Source organism: Ursus americanus, chromosome 2 (assembly GCF_024610735.1).
Source record: "Ursus americanus isolate L20-20 chromosome 2, mUrsAme1.1.p, whole genome shotgun sequence".
NCBI lineage: Eukaryota > Metazoa > Chordata > Mammalia > Carnivora > Ursidae > Ursus > Ursus americanus.
The window spans coordinates 54533815-54553839 of NC_142128.1; the positions used below are offsets into that span (position 1 = coordinate 54533815).

At 42.8% G+C, this 20025-nt stretch overlaps 1 protein-coding gene across 13 annotated transcripts in view; it reads left to right on the top strand.

Moving 5' to 3' along the window:
* ESRRG (estrogen related receptor gamma) overlaps positions 1-20025 on the top strand; it is a 607049-nt gene that overhangs the window by 30518 nt on the left and 556506 nt on the right. For 2 of the 13 annotated variants that reach the window (XM_045809601.2, XM_087856344.1), the window contains exon 4: positions 17037-17203. The exons of 7 other annotated variants lie outside the window; for them this stretch is intronic. The gene's annotated coding sequence lies outside the window, so the exon portion shown is untranslated. Of the gene's footprint in view, positions 1-17036; positions 17204-17721; positions 17858-17929; positions 18138-20025 lie in introns of those variants that run through there. 4 more of the 13 variants (XM_087856382.1, XM_087856368.1, XM_087856332.1 and 1 more) reach the window with 2 other exon arrangements.

Here is a 20025-nt window from a genome sequence, read left to right on the forward strand (position 1 = left end):
ACTTTTACTGACTTATCATTAACTTTTCTGATGTAACATAACACAGAGACAAGGTTTTCTTGCTTTTTTTTTCAAGTTTCAAGATTAAGCCACACTCTAAACATCAGCCGGGGGATATTGCGATTAGTCAACACTTGAGTTCTGCTGTAGTATCTTTGCCTAGTTTGCAAAGCATGAATATATGGAAAGTGATCAGTCTAATAAATACATCTGGCTCTATTAAGACTGTCTTAACTGTTCTAGTTTTTAAAATTTCTCAGTTCCAGGTAGGTGGGTAAACTGAGGGAGGAGAGACAAGTTTTTAAATCCTGATAGGCATGTAGAACATGGTAAAAGCATAAAATTGGGGAAAATCTGTTGTTTGCCAAGAAGGATTTTTACAATACTGTCTCCTTCAGAGTAACGGGAGTAAGTTTGGGAGGCTTCAGAGTCAGGCAAAGGAGAGTGTCAGAACTAAGGCAGTAAGGCTGGAGGGTGGGTCATGGTCACAGGGGGAGGGTGGCAGAATTCAAGGCCAAGTGTCCCATTTCAGCAAAACTTCAGGCTGGCCGAGCAGCCTGTAACAGGATAGTTGATGTTACCAGGGGGACTGTGAAGGGAATTTTTGTTTCAAAAAACCCCTTCTTCTGCAAAGTGAGCCTCTTTATCCTACACAATTCAGAATTTTTCTTCTTTCGTTATATCCTGTCCCTAAAGTAAAATCATCAGTGTCTTTTGCAACTCTGTCATCTTATTCATGCTTAACTAAATACTTTTAGGAACTAATCATAGAATCATTTCAAAATGACCAAAAAACCTACTGAGCCCAGGTGTTATAAGTGTGTATGTGTGTGTGTGTGTGTGTGTGTGTGTGTGTTAGCTGAGGTTGAGGGTGTTGTGTGATGAAGCAGAGAGGGATAACCTAGAGGAGGTCTGGCTTTCATATTGCTATTCACTCAGAGATACCCCTCTTTGATCTCTTGTATTTCCCGATTCCCAGTACCATCACTTTCAGAGATAGTGCTTGGTTCCTTTGCTTGAAAACTGTTTGAGATCTATTGCTCAGACGTTATTGCATTTGAAGACTTCCCTAATCTCAAGGTTTTGTTTTTGTTTTTTTTTTCTATAATCATTGAAAGAAAACATATTTTTTAACTCTTTAGCAATTAAGTCTACCATTGTGGTTGCCAATTAGGGGGTGTTGCATTGATGTTTAATTTTTACACAGCAAATGAATTTACTACAGTCTAGTTCAGTCACTGATTTAGTTCTTAAAGTGATAATTATATGGTATCAAGGTTTATTTTATTTATCTAGAAAGTGAAATAAGGTGAACGTGAGCATTTTTATTAGTTTCTACTTCATGAAACCTCTCCTCTTTCCCCTTAGGAGACTCCAAGTTCACACAGCCTAATAGCTTCACATGCTTGGAAATCACCAGCCAGAAAAATTGAGATTTGGTAAGGGTGGCTACTCGGATGGGGCAGGTGCTGGGCTGCTCGTCCACATGTGGGTTGGGGAGGATGTCTAAGCAGGAGAATAGTGCACAGAATCTGTTACCATGGAGACAGGCCAGCGCTGCTGTGGGAGTTGGCATCAGGGAAGTCCGGCAAGTGGTAGGGGTGGCTAGTCCAGCCAGCCAAGTTGTCCAAGGGAGAGAGCAGTCAGCATCAGTCCAGGCCGACTCTGGGCTTTAGAGAGGACCCATGCACATGGCCAGCATTCAGGAGCCCAGGCAGAGTACCCAGACCATTCTGATTAAGGCTTGGGAAGTGAATAGCTCAACCCAAATCCCGGCCCCACCACTTACTTACTCACAGCCCTGACCAAGTTATTTAATCTCTCTTTACTTTCTGTAAAGCCAATAAAAATGAGATAGTGCCTCCCTCATAGGGTTATTGTGATGATAAAAATAGTAATGCACTTAGCACATGCCTGAACCACACTAAGAATGCAACATACAATAGCTTTTATACACAATTGGTTATTAGGGTTATGCCTAGAGCAATGTGGGGATTGGATTATAGGAACAAACAGTTCAGTTCCTGGAGTCAGGCTACCCCGTTCCGTCTGTGACTGGAGTCGGAAGAACGATGACTATGACATGACGTCTAGCCTTGTTGAATTGCCCCTGACTAGGGGTCAGAATGGGTATCATGCTTTGGATGGAACTGATTTTCTCATGGGTCTGATGGGGTGTCTTTAGGAATGAGAGTGTCACAGGGGCTAGGAGCTAGATGGGAGAGTGCACTCACTTTAATTGCCCAACTGAATTCACACGGAACCCATAATCCTTTGAAAGCTCTTTGCCAGGGAGTAACCCATTATGTGAACTTTCCCCAGGATTTGTTTCTCAACACAGAGGCCTCATCTGTAAGGAAGAGTTTTACGATGACTCTCAAATCGTAGAGTTTATATATAATTGTTTTTTATTGCAAAATTTGAAAAGATCAGATACGAAACATATCATGAATAGGAAGAATGCTCCTTTCCATCACACGATGATGTCATTCTTTTCTTCCACTTCTCCTTCCCCTGAAGCCCAGTGAGACCCAACACCTGCTGCTTTAGACTCCCTCTCATCTCCGTTTCCACTTCAAGCCACTCCAGTTCTCTGACTTCAGGACCTTGCTTGGGGACTAGGCAGCTGATAAGATAGTGATGTCTCACTCTCATAGAGCCGTTTTATCATTGACAAAGTGCATTGCCCCTTAGGCCTCATGTATGTCTCCCTCCTCGAGGTGGTGAGGCAGGAACCATGTCCGTGGAGCGGTCATGAGGTCATGAGGCTGAGTTAGTTCGACTGCCCAAGGCCCATCAGCGGGTAAATGATAGACCCAAGTCTAGAAGCCAGGTTTTTGTAATGCAAGCTCTGTCACTTTTTCCACGCTATTGTGTTGACTGCAAGCTGATGGTGGCTGCTCTTTGCCCCCCTCCCATTTCACGTGTTAAACGGTGGCTTCCAGAGCTTTCGCCAGTTGACTAGGTACTAGGTACCAGCACTCAGCACCCAAGTCTCCAGATGCTCTACACCAGAGCCGTTCGGAGGGCTGTAGGGGACAAAAGAGACAGTTTTGTCTTCGACTTTGTTTTCCTTTTGGCTCAAAGCTAAAGCATATGACAGATGGAAGCATGTGTGAAGCTTAAAAAGGAGTAAGCACTGAGGGCAGAGCCATGTCTGAGAATGTTCTGGGTGCAGAGCCCTGCTCCAGGCACAGTTGTTGTGTATTATTATTTTTTCAAGGATTTTATTTATTTATTTATTTGAGAGAGAGACCTAGAGAGAGCACAAGCCAGGTGAAGGACAGAGGGAGACGCAGACTCCCGCTGAGCAGGGAGCATAATGTGGGGCTCGATCCCAGGACCCTGGGATCATGACCTGAGTCAAAGACAGATGCTTCACTGACTGAGCCACCCAGGTGCTCTGTCGTATATTATTATTGATGGCATTCAGGATCGGAGTAAATAGTGATTTTTCTTGCAGAATAAGTCAGATCAGGTTGCTTCTCTGCTCAGGACCCACCAGAGACTCCCATCTCTCTGCTCACATTCCCTCTCGTTTTCCAGTGCTCTACCCTGTTCTCCCCTCTGCTTCTGCTTCGGTCACTTGGGTCTGCTTGCTGCTTCTTGAACAGAGCAAATATGCACGCACCTCAAGACCTTTTACACTTGGTGTTTCTTCCGGGAATGCTGACGAGATTACACTTCCTTCTTTGGGTGTGAGGACGTGCCCCTTTAGGACTGTGAGTCAGGGAGTGGCATCAGTCACCTGCGTAATCCATTCTTTGACATAAATACCATCATGTCATTCCCCTTTCGGAAACCTCCCGAGGCTCCCATCGCAGCATGACATCCAGGCCCCATGAACTGACCAAGGGCTCTCCATCTCCTCTCGGCTTCATGTTCTAGCAATGCCCGTGGAGGGAGGGTGGCTGAGGGAGGATGCTTTAGCCCTGTACCCTCTATCAGCTCCCCACTTACTCCAAGCAAGCCCAAATAAATGTATAATAAACGTATAAAGACTGTGTACATATGTGCAAACCAAGCTTTGAGACAGATCTCCAGCCTATGCCTTCCAGGTGAGTCCTTAAACCCATTCAACGTAGAATGGCAGGAGCCATGCTGAACAGCATAATTTGGAATCTCCTACTCACAGCAAATTTTCCCCTCTGCCAAGAGAACCCTTTCTTCTTTTTTATTTTATTTTCTCCAGTTTTATTGAGGTAAATTGGCATATAACGTATAAGTTTAAGGTGTACAACGTAATGATTTGATGTACGTATTTATTGGGAAATTATTACCACCATAATTTTAGTGAATACCTATATCACCTCATATAGTTACAATTTTGTTTTGGTGGTGAGAACTTTTAAGGTCCACTCTCTTAGTAACTTTCAAATATACAATACTGCATTGTTAATTATAGTCACCATGCTGTACGCTACATTCCCACAACTTATAACTGGAAGTTTGTACCCTTTGACCGTCTTCATCCATTTCTTCAGCCTTGGTAACTGCCAGTCTGGTTTCTCTTTCTGTGAATTTTGTATTCTTATATTCCCTACATATAAATGAGATCATTAAGTATTTGTCTTTTTCTGTATTTCACTTAGCATAATGCCTTCAAGGTTCATCCATGTTGTTTCAAAAGGTAGGATTTCCGTCTTTTTTTTTTTTTTTTGGCTGAACACACACACACACATATATATACATATACATATACACATATATATATATATATGTGTATATGTATATGTATATATATAATCAATCACACTTTCTTTATCCATTCATCCACTGATGGGCACTTAGATTGTTTCCTGGTCTTGATTATCATAAATAAAGCTACAGTGAACATGGGGACATAGGTATCTCTTCAAAATGGTGATTTCATTTCCTTCAGATATAAATATATACCCGGAGGTGTTTTCCACACTGGCTGTCTCACTGTACATTCCCACCAACAGTGTACAAATATTCCCTTTTCTCTACTTCCTTGCCAGCACTTGTTACCTCTTGTCTTTTTGATGATAGCCATTCCAACGCACGTGTGGTTTGGTTTGCATTTCTGTGGTGATTGGTTATTTTGAGCATCTTTTCCTGTATCTGTTGATCATTTCTTGGCAAAAATGACTTGGCTTAGATCCTTTGCCCATTTTTAAATTGGATTATTTGTTTTTTCCTATTGACTTATATGGGTTTCTCATATATTTTGCATAATAACCCCTTATCAGATATGTGGTTTGCAAATATTTTCTCCCATTTCATGGCTTGCCTTTTCATTTTGTTGACTCTTTTGCTCTGCAAATGCTTTTTACTTTGATATAGTTTCACTGGTGCTTGGGGGGTCCTACCCATAAAATTGTTGCTAAGACCAGTGTCAAGGAGATTTTTCCCAATGTTTTCTTCTAGGAGTTTTATGGTTTCAGGTCTTACTTTTAAGTCTTTAATTCACTTTGTGTTAATTTTTGTGAATGTTCTAAGACGGGTCTAGTTTTATTCTTTTACATGTAAATATCCAGTTTTCCTAGCACCATTTCAACTGGGAGGTGCAGAGAAGAGACAAGAGGTCATTTCATTAGCCCAGCAACACATAATGGAAACCTGAACTGGAGAAGTGGCAGGTCATACTCTGTGGGCCCCTGTTTCTTCATCTACAAAAGAGGAGTTTTAACACTATGTCATAGGATTGTTGTGAGGGTATATTGTGCTGAGAACTCAACACATATTTTTATTTTAAAAATACTAGCAGCAGTCCTGGACAGTGGTAAAAAACACAGCTCTGTGCTGTGCTGCCAACATTGACTCCCCATTCCCAGAGTTGGTTGAACTTCGACAAGTTTCCTAACCTATTTGTGCCTTGGTTTTTACATCTTCAAAATGGAAATAATAATAGCACTTAATTCATGAGGCTGTTGTAAGACTTATATGACTTAACGCTTGTACAGTGTTCAGACCTGGCATTTAGTAATGTCTTAATAAACATTGCTTTAAAATATATACACACACACAAGAGGTGCCTGCGTGGCTCTGTTGGTCGAGTGACTGACTCTTCTTGATTTTGGCCAGGTCATGATCTTAGGGTTGGGAGTTCGAGTCCTGTCTGGGGCTCCATGCTCAGCATGGAGTTTGCTTGTCCCTCTCCCTTTGCTTCTCCCCCTGCTCATGTGTGCTTTTGTTCTTTCTCTCAAATAAATAAATTAATAAAATCTTTAAAAAAATACAGAGACACATACACAAATGGAAAGAAAAATTATTGAGGTAAAGTCAATATGACTTTATAATTAAGTGAATGTGTCTGTGGGTGTATGTGTATTTGTTGGCATGGGAGGTAGAGTAAGGTAGGAGATAAAAATCTGACATAAATTGGTTTGGAGACCTTAGGAGTCTACAGGTAATGAGAACTTGACTTAAGATTGGAGCAAATAAGCTAGAATAAATTTGAAAAGTTGGGCCAATATTTATTTCAACTTTTTATCTGGTAAGTTTGAAATGGTGATGGGTATCTATATATTCAGGGTAAGTAAGGAAGTTGGGATTTCAGATGAAGAATTTATAATTTAAAAATTATTAGCATCTAAGAACTAAAAATAATAATAGTTGATTGAAAACTAAGAGCGTTGTGCTGAACATTTAATACATATTATCTCACTTAATCCTCTCAGCATCCTAGGACGTAGGTACTATGATCAGCTACATCTCAGATGGGGAACAGTGAGGCACAGAGCAGATAAGTAACTTGTCCCAGGTCACCTGATTAAGTGGTCAAGCAAGAGTTTGACTCCAGGCAATTTTATTCTGTTGCCTGCACTCTTAATTCTTTTTGGACTGTCTCCACAGCAAAGGCTGAAGCCATGAGATTGGTCAAAAAAAGTGTGGTGAGAAAAAGAATGTCCAATGAGATGTTTTTGACATAACCATCCACACTATTCCGCTTGGGGCTTTCTCATTTGCCAACAGGTTCCGCTTTGCAAAACAAATAGGAAGGGCTCAATAGTTGTTGGATGAGAGAATGTGTAATCGGATGTTAGAGGTTCGGGCTTTGTGGCCATAAAGTAGAGGAAGTTTAATTGGCTCAGGCCGGGGTTCAGCTGCCAGACCTTGTCCTAGCAGCAAGGCGCTCACACCCCCAGTTCGCAAGGAAAATTGGATGCATCAGGATTACCTGGGAAGGTTACTCATCAACAGAATCCCATTCCCAGTCCTGACCTGCTGTACAGCAAATCAAGGTCAGCCTTGGCACACAGTGCCTTTAATAAATGCCTGGGAGATTGTGATGGGCAACCAGTTGCTTACCCACTCCTCTGACCCACCAAGATTACTGGGATTGAAATGTGGTATTTTTGTTACACAAAGAGCAGCCATAAAAGAATGATATTGGTTTTCTTGTGAGTTTTAAACCAGCTCTGAAGGTGATTTTAAAAGAGGAATTCCCAGAATGTTTGGAGCAATCACAGGATCGCGGAGGTAATTACACAGCCTCCCCAAGTGACTATTTTGTAGGGAAATGCTCATTTGGATTTGTAGTTTCTGATGTGTTTAATAAATACCACTTTCATTGCTAAAAGAGCCTCACTTCATAAATGTGGTTTTTCTGGATAAAAAGGAAAACAGAGGAGCAGAGCTTTCATCCGACATTACTATGTATTCTCCACTTCATTGTTACTCTTGTGTTTGGAGAGGAATCGGTCAATTGGGTCATTTTCTGAGCTCCACGGACCGTCATCATCCCTGCTTATATCTGAATTGTTCACAGCACTTTGACCTTTACAGAGAACAGCTCTACATTGATGCCAAGTGTTGTTATTATATAGCGGAGCCCTTGTGAAATGGTGGAGGAGGACCCAACGAACACCTGAGCTAGAGGCTGATTTCCATTAGAATTCTATAGAACTTTTCTCAGAATATGATTTGACCTATGGAGAATCTGAATTCAGGCAGTGATTAGCACTGTTATATCTGGGGCTTGCTGAATTTTTATATCTCAGCTTGGTCAGTTTTGGTAGATGGAAAATAGTTTCCTGGCCGGGTACATTAGGCCTTGGTGCAATTAATTCATGGCTATCCACGTTTATATGAAGTTTCACAGATACTGTTGGAAACATCTCCCATGTCTACTTTATCTCACAATAATTACATAGAAAATTAAAATGAATCAATTCCAGTTTAACAGTCTTTTTGCTTAACCAATTTTTTGCTCTGCTTATAGGTCTAATTGCTTTAATTCTAATTTTATTTTTCTATAAGGTAGGGATCATATCCACTTCATTAGGTTGTATTCTAGGGATAGCTATAATTAGAAAAGATATCCTTAAAGGGACCCTAAGTATGGAGAAGATACCTTCATTTGAATTTTTTCCGTGGACCATTTCTCTTTGGCCCTTCCTTCATTTCTTTACCACATATTTGTTGAACACTTACTCTGGGCCAGGTGCTGAAGATATCTTTTAGCTGCTGAAGATATCACTGTGGGGAAAAAACATTGCCAGAAAAAGCCCTGCCCTCCTAGAGCACACAGGCAGAGAGAGTGAGACAGATAGTAGACAAAATAAATAAGTAAACTGTGCACTATATTAGAAGGTGTTAAGGGTTATGGGGAAAACAAAGTGGGAGAGCAGGTGGGGAGGACTGGACTGGGGAGAAGAAGGTGGTGTTTCTGTTTTATTTATTTATTTTTAAAGATTTTATTTATTTATTTATTTATTTATTTATTTATTTATTTATTTATTTGAGAGAGAGCGCCCAGGAGAGCGTGCGAGGGCGTGCGCTGGGGAGGAGCAGAGGGAGAGGGACAAGCAGACTGTCCCTTGACCACGGAGCCCGACATGGGGCTTGATCCCAGGATCCCTGACTCATGACCTGAGCCAAAATCAAGAGTCTGATGCTCAACTGACTAAGCCACCCAGGTGCCCCTTCTGTTTTAAATAAGGTGCTTCGGGGGGAGGGCTCCTCTCTGCAAGGGTGACCCTGAACTAAATCTTGGGGACGGGTGAGGAAAGCCTCTGTTATTTAATGGCATTCCAAGGGACATTAGTCCTAAGAAATGCTGAGTTTAAAAACGGTTTCACTGTTCAATCAGTTGGGAAATAATAATTTCCAGATATTTACAGTGCTTGTTAGCATATTAAATAATTTGAAAAGCCTGCTGGAAAGGAACCTATTTAATTCAAACGTATTTAAAATATTTTCCTTCCTTCCTCCTTCTCTCCCGCCCTCCGGTCCTCCCTCCTCCCCCAGCTTGGCACAGCAGCTGGGTCATAGCTCCGAGCCATCCTTTACATGGGATGTGACCCCGCCGACTGAGCATCGGTGAGGCTTCCAAAGCGGTGCGGTCCAGGAAAGCTGCATCCGTTCTGGAACCCTGGACACAAGTGTGAGACCCGAATCTGCCACTTTGTCCTTGAGCGAGTTGAACTTTTCTTATTTTTGGTTTTATCATCTACAAATTGGGCCTAATAATAATATCAACTGTGCGAGTTTGTAGTGAAGAGTAAATAAAATGAGGGGTTAGAGCACCTTTTAAATGGTATAGTACTACAAATACAGATGTCTTACGTGCTTTTCTGTTTGCTTTTTTGGTACTTGGGATGAGTTGCTCTACTGTTATTACCTTGTCTAGGGTTCATTTATAAAGAGCTTGCCAAAGGAGGGTTGAAGGGGAAGGAATAAGTATTCTGAGTCTGTGAAAGAGTGAAGAGCTACTCTCCTAGACCAGAATCCCAAACTTGTGTCTTATTAGCCTCAGGCTCTAATTAGACTAATTCACTGGCCAAAGGCCCATTTCTCTACATTAGCCAATGGTTCTCAAACTTTGGTGCACACTGGAATCACTTGAAGCTTTTAAAAAAATACCTTTGCCTGGCTCCAACCCTCAGATATTCTGATTTAATTGCTGTGGGGCGCATATTGCAAATCAAGATTGTTTAAAGCTTCCCAAGTGATTCCACCATGCCCCAAGGTTTGGAGACCACTGGTCTAAGCTAATCCCTGTGATCCTCTTTTTTTAGTAGCCTGGCCAAGAGTAAAGCTTACAAGTTGATCATGGTTGTAAGTCAATGAATTGGATTCCTTTTTCTTCTGGGAAGGTAAACAGGCAAGAAGGAAGAAAGGGAGGGAGGGGAATTTGCTTTTATCAGGCACCTGTTTTGACAGGGCATTTGGCTCTTTTATCCATTATCTCAGTAACTCTGTTACTTAAACATTATGATTCCATTTTAAAGATGCCATAACTGATTGCATAGAGCTTAAGGTCATTTCTCAGGAATTTGAAACAGGACCTTCAGTTTTGTGTTCTGTGTCCTTTCCACCACTCTGTGACAGCCATTCAGCCTTCCTTGGTGTTCCCAGTGCTGTCTCCCACCCTCTTCATCTTCCCTTCCTTCGCTCTCTGGCAAAACCTGGTATCCAGGCTTTATGTATCCGTGCCAGAGTTAATACATTTTTTTTTTTGGAGGAAGGAGCAGTTTTACATTTAAATATGACCAGGAAATGACCTACTTCATTGCCGAATAGTAACTGTATACATAAGGTAGCATAATCAGCAGTGCATATCGTGCAGAGGGGGGCCCTTCTGAGCAAAGCACCTGTACAGGATAGCTTAGGGCTGTGTGTCAGTAAGGCTGGCCCTGCTTTTCCACCTCCCAGATGATCTAAAGAATTTTCATGCAGTTGGAACAGATGTAGGCAAATGCTCTCCCCAGATAACAGGTTATTCATTTAACATTCATGGAGCACCTACTGTGTGCTAGGCACTAGGCGTGAAAAGATAACTAAAACATTTATGACACGAAAGGCATTTACCACTGAGTAGCAAAGGCAGACATACAAACAATAATTACAATAAAATATGGTGACTATAGTCATAGAAGTGTGTTGATGGAGGCGCAGAGGAGGGGTGGTGGGCCCCACTGGGCCGTCACATGGGAGGACAGTGGGAGGCTCATCCTGGAGTAGTTCATCAAGGAGGGGACTTTTCGAAGCATGTGGTTGGGTACCCTCGTTCCACCCCTTTGGTGATCATGGGAACACCCATGCTGGAGGGTTCATCCCCCGAGGTGGGTAGGGCAGTTGTCAAAGAGGAAATGCAAGGTAGAAGTAGTTGAATGACTTTGCCAGGGTCACAAAAACAGTAAGAGGGAGACATTAGACTCCTGCTCAAGTGTTCTGACTCCGAGTTTAGTCTTCTTTCCATGACACCGAGTTTCCTCTGCTGCTTCAGCAGCTGGCAGGGCCACGTAGCTGAGAACGTCGTCGGTAACATGTGGCATCAGGTGACATCTTGATTATTTTTTCCAGTTGAACCTGGTTGCCAAAGGAAAGTCTTTCTCCCTTCGGAACCCAGGCAGTGAATGCACTATCTCAAATGGAAAAGAGAGCCTTGAAATGAAGAGCTCCAGAAAGCCCTAGGTATAAAATAGAATCTGAGATGTATAGTTCTATTCAGAAATTTATGGTCCAAATACAGGTGTCTATAAATATTTAAAATCACCAGCACTCTTTTGCCTTGGGTATTATATAGTTTCATATTTTACAAATTAGACTTTATTCAAATAAATGCAATTTTTATTTCAGATGCTCCTAAATCATTTGCATTCCTCCTCCCTCCCCCCATCTTTATTGCCAGCTGACGCCACTGCCAATTCACTGATAATTCCCAAATACATTTCTCCAGCCACAGATTTCTTCTAAATCTTTCCCCAGGCCAGTGGAATCTAGCTATTTCATAGGACTTTAAACCCAACATATCTCAAACCAAATTCATTATTTTCTTAACATAGGCTTAATTTGTACCTCTTTAACATGCTACCATTAATTTAGTTGTCCAAGCCAGCTCCTTCAGTCTGTTGATCCCAGGTCCCTGCCAAATATCCCTCCAATCCTCCTCCCCACCTCACTGCCACGCTTCTGTTCCAGGCCTTCGTTCTTTCCTCCTCACAGCTGAGTAGACCTTAACTGTATTCCCAGAAACAATGAGTATTTTCTTACACTTCATTCATCTTTCTTAGCACACAGAGAATTGTCCAGCCATCTTAAACAAAACCAGAAACCTCTTCTTATTTTATTTCAATATTCAGATCTTTCTAAAAAGTTGGTACATTGTCCCGAGTCAGTTAAGTAAAATACCTTGATGATAAATTTCTTTGATGATTGAAGCTTTTATTGTGTCTCAAGGCCATCATTCTGAACACTGGTGATTATTATACACTGTCCATGTTGCAGTCAGCATAGCATTCGGCGTAAAGGAATGTATTATTCTTGGGGTGCCTGGGTGGCTCAGTTGGTTAAGCGACTGCCTTCGACTCAGTCATGATCCCTGGGTCCTGGGGTCGAGCCCTGCGTCAGGCTCCCTGCTCTGCAGGAAGCCTGCTTCTCCTCTGCCTGCTGCTCCCCTCTGCCTGTAAGCTCTCTCGACCACTCTCTCTCTCTCAAATAAATAAATAAAATATTTTTTTTTTAAAGTTTAAGTTCAGTTTTAGAATAAACTGTTCTTACGCCAATGGTTCTTAGCCTTTCTGGAGTCATGAACCCTTCTGAGAATGTGGTAAAAGTTATGGATCTTCTCTTGAGAACAATGTGGACACACACGTATGCACATATGCATTTTGCCTACAACTTTAAGACTCTTACTCCATCCATGGATCCTTAGAGCTTTCATGCAATCTGGCCTGAGGACCCCTGTCCCATATGACATTGTTTTCATTTTTTCATGTCAGAGGCATGGTATAAATTCATTTTCTTATTTATTTATTAATTTCATATTTTATTTATTTGTTCTAGAGAGAGAGTGAGCAAGCAAGTAAGCAGGTGGGGGGCAGAGGGAGAGGGAGAGAATCTTAAACCGACTCTGCACTGAGCATGGAGCCCAAAGCCGGGCTCTGTCTCATGACCCTGAGATCATGACCTGAGCTGAAATCAAGAGTCAGAAGCTTAATGACAGAACCAGCCAGGTGCCCCTAAATTCCTGTTTTAAATAGGTGTTCTGATTACCCTGGTCCTAATTAATGTGATTAGCTGTAATATTTGCCCACAATTTGTACCAGGTTTTGAGTATGGACTAGGACAAAGTGATTTCTGCACAATCATCCTGATTCTGCCCTTGGCTAGCTATAAGACTTTGTGAAGTCCTATAACTAGCAAGTAGAAATCAAGTTAGATTCTCAGCCAGGGGACCTTATGTTCTTTTAACTTTGCACAATTTTTTAGAAAAGCAACTCTGGTGTAAAACGCGGTCCATCTGCCATGATAATATTTTGTTGTGTGGGAAGAGTGCTTTTGCTTCTGCTATTTCATTTATCCTAACAAAAACCGGTGAGAAGGTCATTGAGTTATAAGTCTTCAGTAAGGATAAATAAGGAAAGGAACACTGAGAAAAGCTTTCTCAGAGTTAGTTGCAAAGAGGAAATATATAGGAGATCCTTTTTTGGTTCTAGCTCCTGGGTCTCTTCACCATAAACCTGTGCTCTTCAACTAACTTCATGATTTAATTCAAGCTAAATATGAGTCTGAGGCATCCAGGCAAAAATGGTTGGATCAGTTCCTATCAAATGAGGTCTGTATAGGAATCTGATTGTGTTAGAAAGAAAGCAGGTCATAGACAAGCATGCATGATAGCCAATAACATTTTAGCTGATATGGTGGGCTATTGGTATAGTCAGCTAATTATTCTATCTCATAGAAAAGAGACCATCTTAGAAAATGTAAGTTTGAACATATTTTTGTATATGGATTTTTTTGAGCTACCCTTAAGTATACTCAGAAATTAGAAATATGATCTTTGTTACCTTTACCTGAGCTCCTTAGCATATTTTTTATCCCCCCCCCCAAAACCAGTCTTTCTAAGGCTGAGCTCTCTTTTTCTTTCTTTCCCACATCCTGTTTCAGACTTGTAGAAGCTTAGAGTTGGACGGACCTTGGAGACTGGTTAAATCTCTTCTTGTGCAAGAGGGAAACTGAGGCCCAGAATTATTAAATAATTTGCCGGAGTGTTACATACAGCTGATCAGTAGCAGATGCAAGATGAGATCACAGGTCTCACAGTTACTGGTCTTCACTTATTTTCCTATCTTTCTTTCTTTCTTTTTTTTTTTTAAAGGAACCACTTTTTTAAAAAGGATTTTATTTATTTATTTGACAGAGAGAGACAGCCAGCGAGAGAGGGAACACCAGCAGGGGGAGTGGGAGAGGAAGAAGCAGGCTCCCAGCCGAGGAGCCTGATGCGGGGCTCGATCCCAGAATGCCAGGATCACGCCCTGAGCCGAAGGCAGATGCTTAACGACTGAGCCACCCAGGTGCCCCTTATTTTCCTATCTTTCCAAACAGAAAAATTAATGTGACACTCGGAAAATTCAAAATATGGCAGAAAAAGGCTCATAACCGCTAAAAAGCTACAGTGATTAAGCTTTGTCCACCACCGCTCACACTCATGGCATTCTACCTCATCTTAATATGCTTCTCCAATTAAATAATTCCACCTCTGAGCTTAATTAGTTGTTTTCTAAGGAGTATCTAAAATAGGGAGAAACAAGCTTGAAATTTTCTCAGTTAAAAGGATTAAACTTTTGCTACATAAAACTTGCAGTTTCTGTCAGATTGAAAAGTGGCATCCCTGCTCTCCAAAGGGCAGTTTTGTGTCCATCAGTACATCAGAAGCGAGTTAAGGACAGCTGGTGTTGTACTTAGGCAAACCGAAGAGGCAGAGAAAAATGCATAATGCTGTCAGAAAGGAATTGAGAGAGGAAGAAAAGATGAAAAATAAACCCCAGAATCAGAGAACAGTGATGTCACACGTAGAAGTGAACAGTGTGGAACAGAGAATGATCAATACACCCAATAATAGTAAATAATGGCTTTGTGGGCAAAGTCAGACTTGAACTTGGCCTTGACCAATAGATAGAATTTGAACAGCAAAGAGGCAGAAGGGGGCATTGAATGCTTGGGCAGTGACCTTGGGGTTAACAAAGGGTGAAGTGGGCAGTGGGTGAGCAGCTTGACTGCAAGATGTGAGGAGGTAGAAATGAAGTTGAATCAGTAGGTAAGCGGAGAGCTTGATAGTGAGGGCTCAAGGCACTTGGCTTTGAATCCCAGCTGTGTAACTCTGGGCAAATTACTTAACTTCTCGGTGCCTCAGTTTCCTTGGGTAGAATGGGAATACCAATAATCCTTCTCTCCTGTTCTTCTTGAGAAGATTTAATTAGATTTACAAGTTCTAAACACAAGCAAAGTTTAAGACAACAACTTCCATTCATCCCATCCATCTTAGTGAGCATTTTTTTTTTTTTTTTTGCCTTTTGGTTTGGTTGGAAAGTTAAACCAAACACGCTACAACAATACTAACTATCATATTTAGGGTGAAGCCAGAAAATAAAGACTCAAATGTCGTCTGAGGAGTTTGGACTTGAATAAACAACAAGAGCAGTTCTTAGCCAGAGGTGGATTTACAGAATCCGGGTTTAGGAAGGATCTGTTCAAACTCCAGAGAACTGGAGTATTCTGCCTCGACCCTTAGCCCATTGCTCAAACACCTCACCCCTTGGCTGCCTGCAGTGACATGTGGCTTGGTGGCAAACAGCATGGAAGGCATTTGTCCGGAAATAAAAATGGATTTCAAGGAATTAAAGTTAGTCAAATTTTTATGGTTCTTTTTCTTTCTTTCTTTCTTTCTTTCTTTCTTTCTTTCTTTCTTTCTTTCTTTCTTTCTTTCTTTCTTTCTTTCTTTCTTTCTTTTTTTTGCAGTGACTCTTTAAAGGTCTGGTTCTAAGGCCGATAAGTAATAAAGCTGGAGGAGCAGGTTGGTAAATTGAATATTAACAAGCCTCTCTTGGACGGTTACTAAAATGCTAGCAATAACATCAATAGACGGTACCTACTCGAGTTCTGAATAGGCCCTTGCCTTCTTTAGAATCATCTTTGACACTGATGACCTCTAAGCACTGGACAAGACTGCACCAGTTGATCTGTCTGGCATTCTAAGGAGACTGATACGCAGAGCCAGAGAGTTGTGTCCAAATGTTAAGGGTGACGAGGCACCGTTCAAGTTTTGGGATCTATTCGTCAATAGTTCTCAGACACTCTCAGGGCTACTTTAGGGAGGCTCTTTTCCAATTCTGATCATCTGGTCTTTGCATAATTGCAATATCCTCCCTGTGGAATTTGCTAGTGATTCTTGGTGTATGTCTCTAAAGGAAAAAGACCTAATAAGTTACTTGCTATTTTCATTCAATCTAGCCAACCTCTCAAATAGGTAAACTAGTCTTAAACCTACAGCAGCCGCAGATGATCTTGGATGAGAGAAAAAGTTTTTCTCCTAATCAGCTTTGCTTTTCAGACGTGACACTCTCCTCCACACTTTATTTTTTGCAACCCTGGCTCGTGCTGTCATCTTTTAGGGGTTTTTTGGAATCTGTGGGAATAGTGACTTTGCCAATCCATGATGGTGACCAAGGTCAACAACAACAAAAAACCGTGTGGAAAAAAATTCCTAAACCCATTCTTCTGCTCCAGATGGGGAATTAGCGATAAAGAAGGGCAAAATATTTGCCAAACCTGGCACTTATATTTATTTTTCAGTAATGTGCATATGGTGATTAATATGCCCAATATTATGATTAATAGAAGCTGCAGGAAACACACCGATGTACAAATAATAGCAACTAAATATTATAAAGAGACGTGAACTCTGCTTTACCTGTCACGTGGTCACACCGTCTAAAATACATTCTCATGTTTGCAGAAATAAATACCAAGAGTTATGGTTGAGACCTTTCGTACTGATTCTAGAGAATGTTAATTATAAAAATGACAAATGCAGTGACTAGCCAGCAATAATATCTTTGTATGAAGAAAAAGTTTTCCTGCTGTTGTAGAGGAATTCAGATAAAAAGCTAGTTATCCTTTCTGCCCTTTCAAACTCCCCTGGTGGGCCAGGTGCCAGGAGCCCCCCAACTTTCCTGATGTGTGGGTAGAGCCCCTCACATGGGGGGGGGGCTTGGGCTTTCATTTCTCTCTCTCTTTCTCTCTCTCTCGCTTTTTCTTCCCTGCCCCCTTCCCATTTTTAAAAGGCTTTAAAGAACATCTCTGGGAGACAAAAATAGCTCCAGTTGTGAGAGGCCTACACACTGAGAAGGCATCTGAGATGCAAGTCAGCAAGTGCGAGCCGCGAACATGAGTGTCTGGCCCGGGGTGGATGCTCCTCGCTGTCTTGGTGCCGATTCTCTGCCTGGGCCCGGTGGGTAGAAGGGAAAATGGTTTTTCAGGGGTGGGAGGTGGGTCGGGGTAGGTTTGGGGTCTGCTAACGGAAGGAATCGCCACCCCAGCATTGGGGCTGAGGGGCCGTTCCTTCCCCTCCCCCCACGTTTTTAAAATTTATTTTGCCCAGGCGGGGATTGGCGACGGTCAAAAGGGAGCAGTTGGCACTGAATGTCACCCTGAAGGTAAAATGAAAGACAAAAGATGAACGCATGCTTGCTTTCCCTTTGCAGCGGCTGCTGCGGCGGCAGGAGCAGCAGGATTTAAAGGGGAAAAAAACCCCACACGCACAGACACACATATATACACACCCAGAGGCGTCAATTATGCAAACGCAATAATGCAATCAAATCATGACAGTGCCGGGAATTTTTTTTTTTAAACACAGATATTTATTTTTAAAAAGAGAGAGAGAGAAACGCATGCAAACAGAAACGTGCACATACCACGTAACCACCCGAGGAGAACCTGGCAGCCTCTCTCTTCTTCTGCCAAGTTATCATTGAGAAAACAGACAGGCATCATGACGTCCTGGGTCACAGGGAGTGCGGACCGACGCTACCAAGAGAAAAGGGAGGCGCCTCGGCGCTCCGGCTAGCCGCGGGCGCCCCTCTGCCCCTCGCAGCCCGGCTCGGTGAGTGCACAGCTCCTCGGGACGCGGACCCCGGGGGCCAGGCCGGCCCCGCGCCCGCGGGGGCAGAGCGGGTGGCCGTGCCCTTGCCACCGGCGGGCCGGCCAGCACCCCCTCGCCTGCTGAGGTCGCGGGAGCCCAGTTAAAGGAGGCGTGTGTAAGATGTGCAATGTTCCTGCATGGGGGTTTTGTAGACTTTCATAGCCAAAGAAACCGGCTTCGGCTTCTTTAAAATCCCCGACGACTCACCTGATTAACCTGCTGCAGTTCTGACCCTGCCAAGGTAACTGGTCCAAATCCTTATCATCAACATCTGGAGACAGACATTTGCATCTGGGGCATTCTTGATTTGCAGTCCTGGTTGAAATCTCTATTGCTACCCCCCTTCCCCCTTCACTTGTTTAGAGTCTCTTGGAAAAAAAAAAAAAAGCAACCCCTCCCTCAATAACACAACCATAAGTACCGTCCACCTCTTGTAGACTTGCCTTACCATGACTGCAAAACTGTCAGCGTGTGTGCTGGAGACACAGAGAAATTCTAATTTCAATGAGATTTGTTCTTTAAACACCTCTCCCATCCCCCTCCTTGGATAGACTTCAGTGCTTGGTAAAGTGGCAAAGAGTGAGGGCAGAGTTAGGGCACTGGACCGGGAGGGGTTGGGGTGAGTCCTCGGGGTCTTCTGGGGCGATGGGCTGTGGGGAAGGGGTCGTTGGGGGAGAGGGCGGTGTCAGGAGTTGAGGACTGCTGTCGTGGGCTGGAAAATCCTGTGGTGATTGCTGCTGCCGTAGTCCTAGGTGTCTCCTCCTGTCCTCTACGCCTCATTCCCTCCCGGCTCCCCAACCCGTTCACCTTCCAGAGGGAGGGAGTCTCTGAAGTTGCACAGAGGTCACCCGACCGTCATTTAAGTATTTCAAACCACCTACCCCCTTCTGCCCCTCAAGTATGTCAGAAGCGGCTGCAGGATAGAGCCCCCCCTTTCCATGTTTGGTGACGGGAGATTCTCAGAGAGAGAAAGACACAGAGGGCAAATACCCCCTCCTCCCCTTCTCTTCCCTTCCGGCAACCTTTTCCTAGCTGCACTCCCTCCCCCTTTCAGAATCTTAATGAGCAATTCTGGAAGAGTCCGGAAGGGCCTGGAGAAACCCCCGCTTGCCTCAGTGCTGTGGAATGATTATGTATGTGTTTATTTATTGTGCTTGCTTCGGTTATGTTGTGAATTGCCACATGGGTCTGTCTGAGCTAGGGAGGCACATTTGCTGTGTTTGTGTTGTAGTCCCAGAGCCACTGGCCGTGGGATAAGACCCAGACACACACAGAAAGCAAATGATTTTGCTAACGTAAACCAGAGGGCAATGTTGAAAATAGCACCTTCTCTCTCTCTCTCTCTCTCTCTCTCTCTCTTTAAAAAAAAAAGAAAAAAAAAGAAAAAAGAAAAATGCCCAGCATGTGAGTTAAGAGAAGCTGTTAGGTCCACATATGACCTCCTACTACTTTCAAAACACTACTGCTTAATACTTTAAGTCAGGATCAAGAGACCTGCGGATGTTTTGAAGTGTTTCAGAGCAGCTGAATGACTTGGTCTAGTTTTGTAGAGAAACTCTCCTTTGTTTCTCACGCTGCCCAAAGACCAAATAGGGGAGTGTGTTTGGAAAATGCCCAAATTCAGAAGCAGCAGGCGAAAGAAAAAAGGAAGAAATGTCCTCAAGGGGAATCGGGGAGTGGGATTGGGGAAGAGAGTCAGGGTGCTTTTTGTTTTGTTTTGTTTTGTTTTTTTCCTGTCCAGTAGATTTGATGTTATCAGAATGAGGTAGCCAACCTAAGAAACAGTCCTATCATTGTGGGAAAGAGAGGGAAATTTAAACAGTTCTCAAATCTGAGTTGAGGAATAGCCGGCAGAAATAAGGTGCCTGAAAACGTTGATGGAGATCAAGTGACAGTGATGGGGCTTTTTTCCCCTTCAAGTAGGAAAAGAGCCAAGTATGTCATGAAACAGGCCCAGATGACCTTTCAGACCTGTGTTTGCGTGTTATGCATGACTGTTGTTTTTACTCAAACTATTCTCGTAACTCTTCAAACTCACATGACGGAGAGGTATGTGTACTGAGAATGGTGTCAGGTGGCATAGAAGACTGTCCGTTGACTGGGGAGGTGAATGCAGATGAAAGATGATT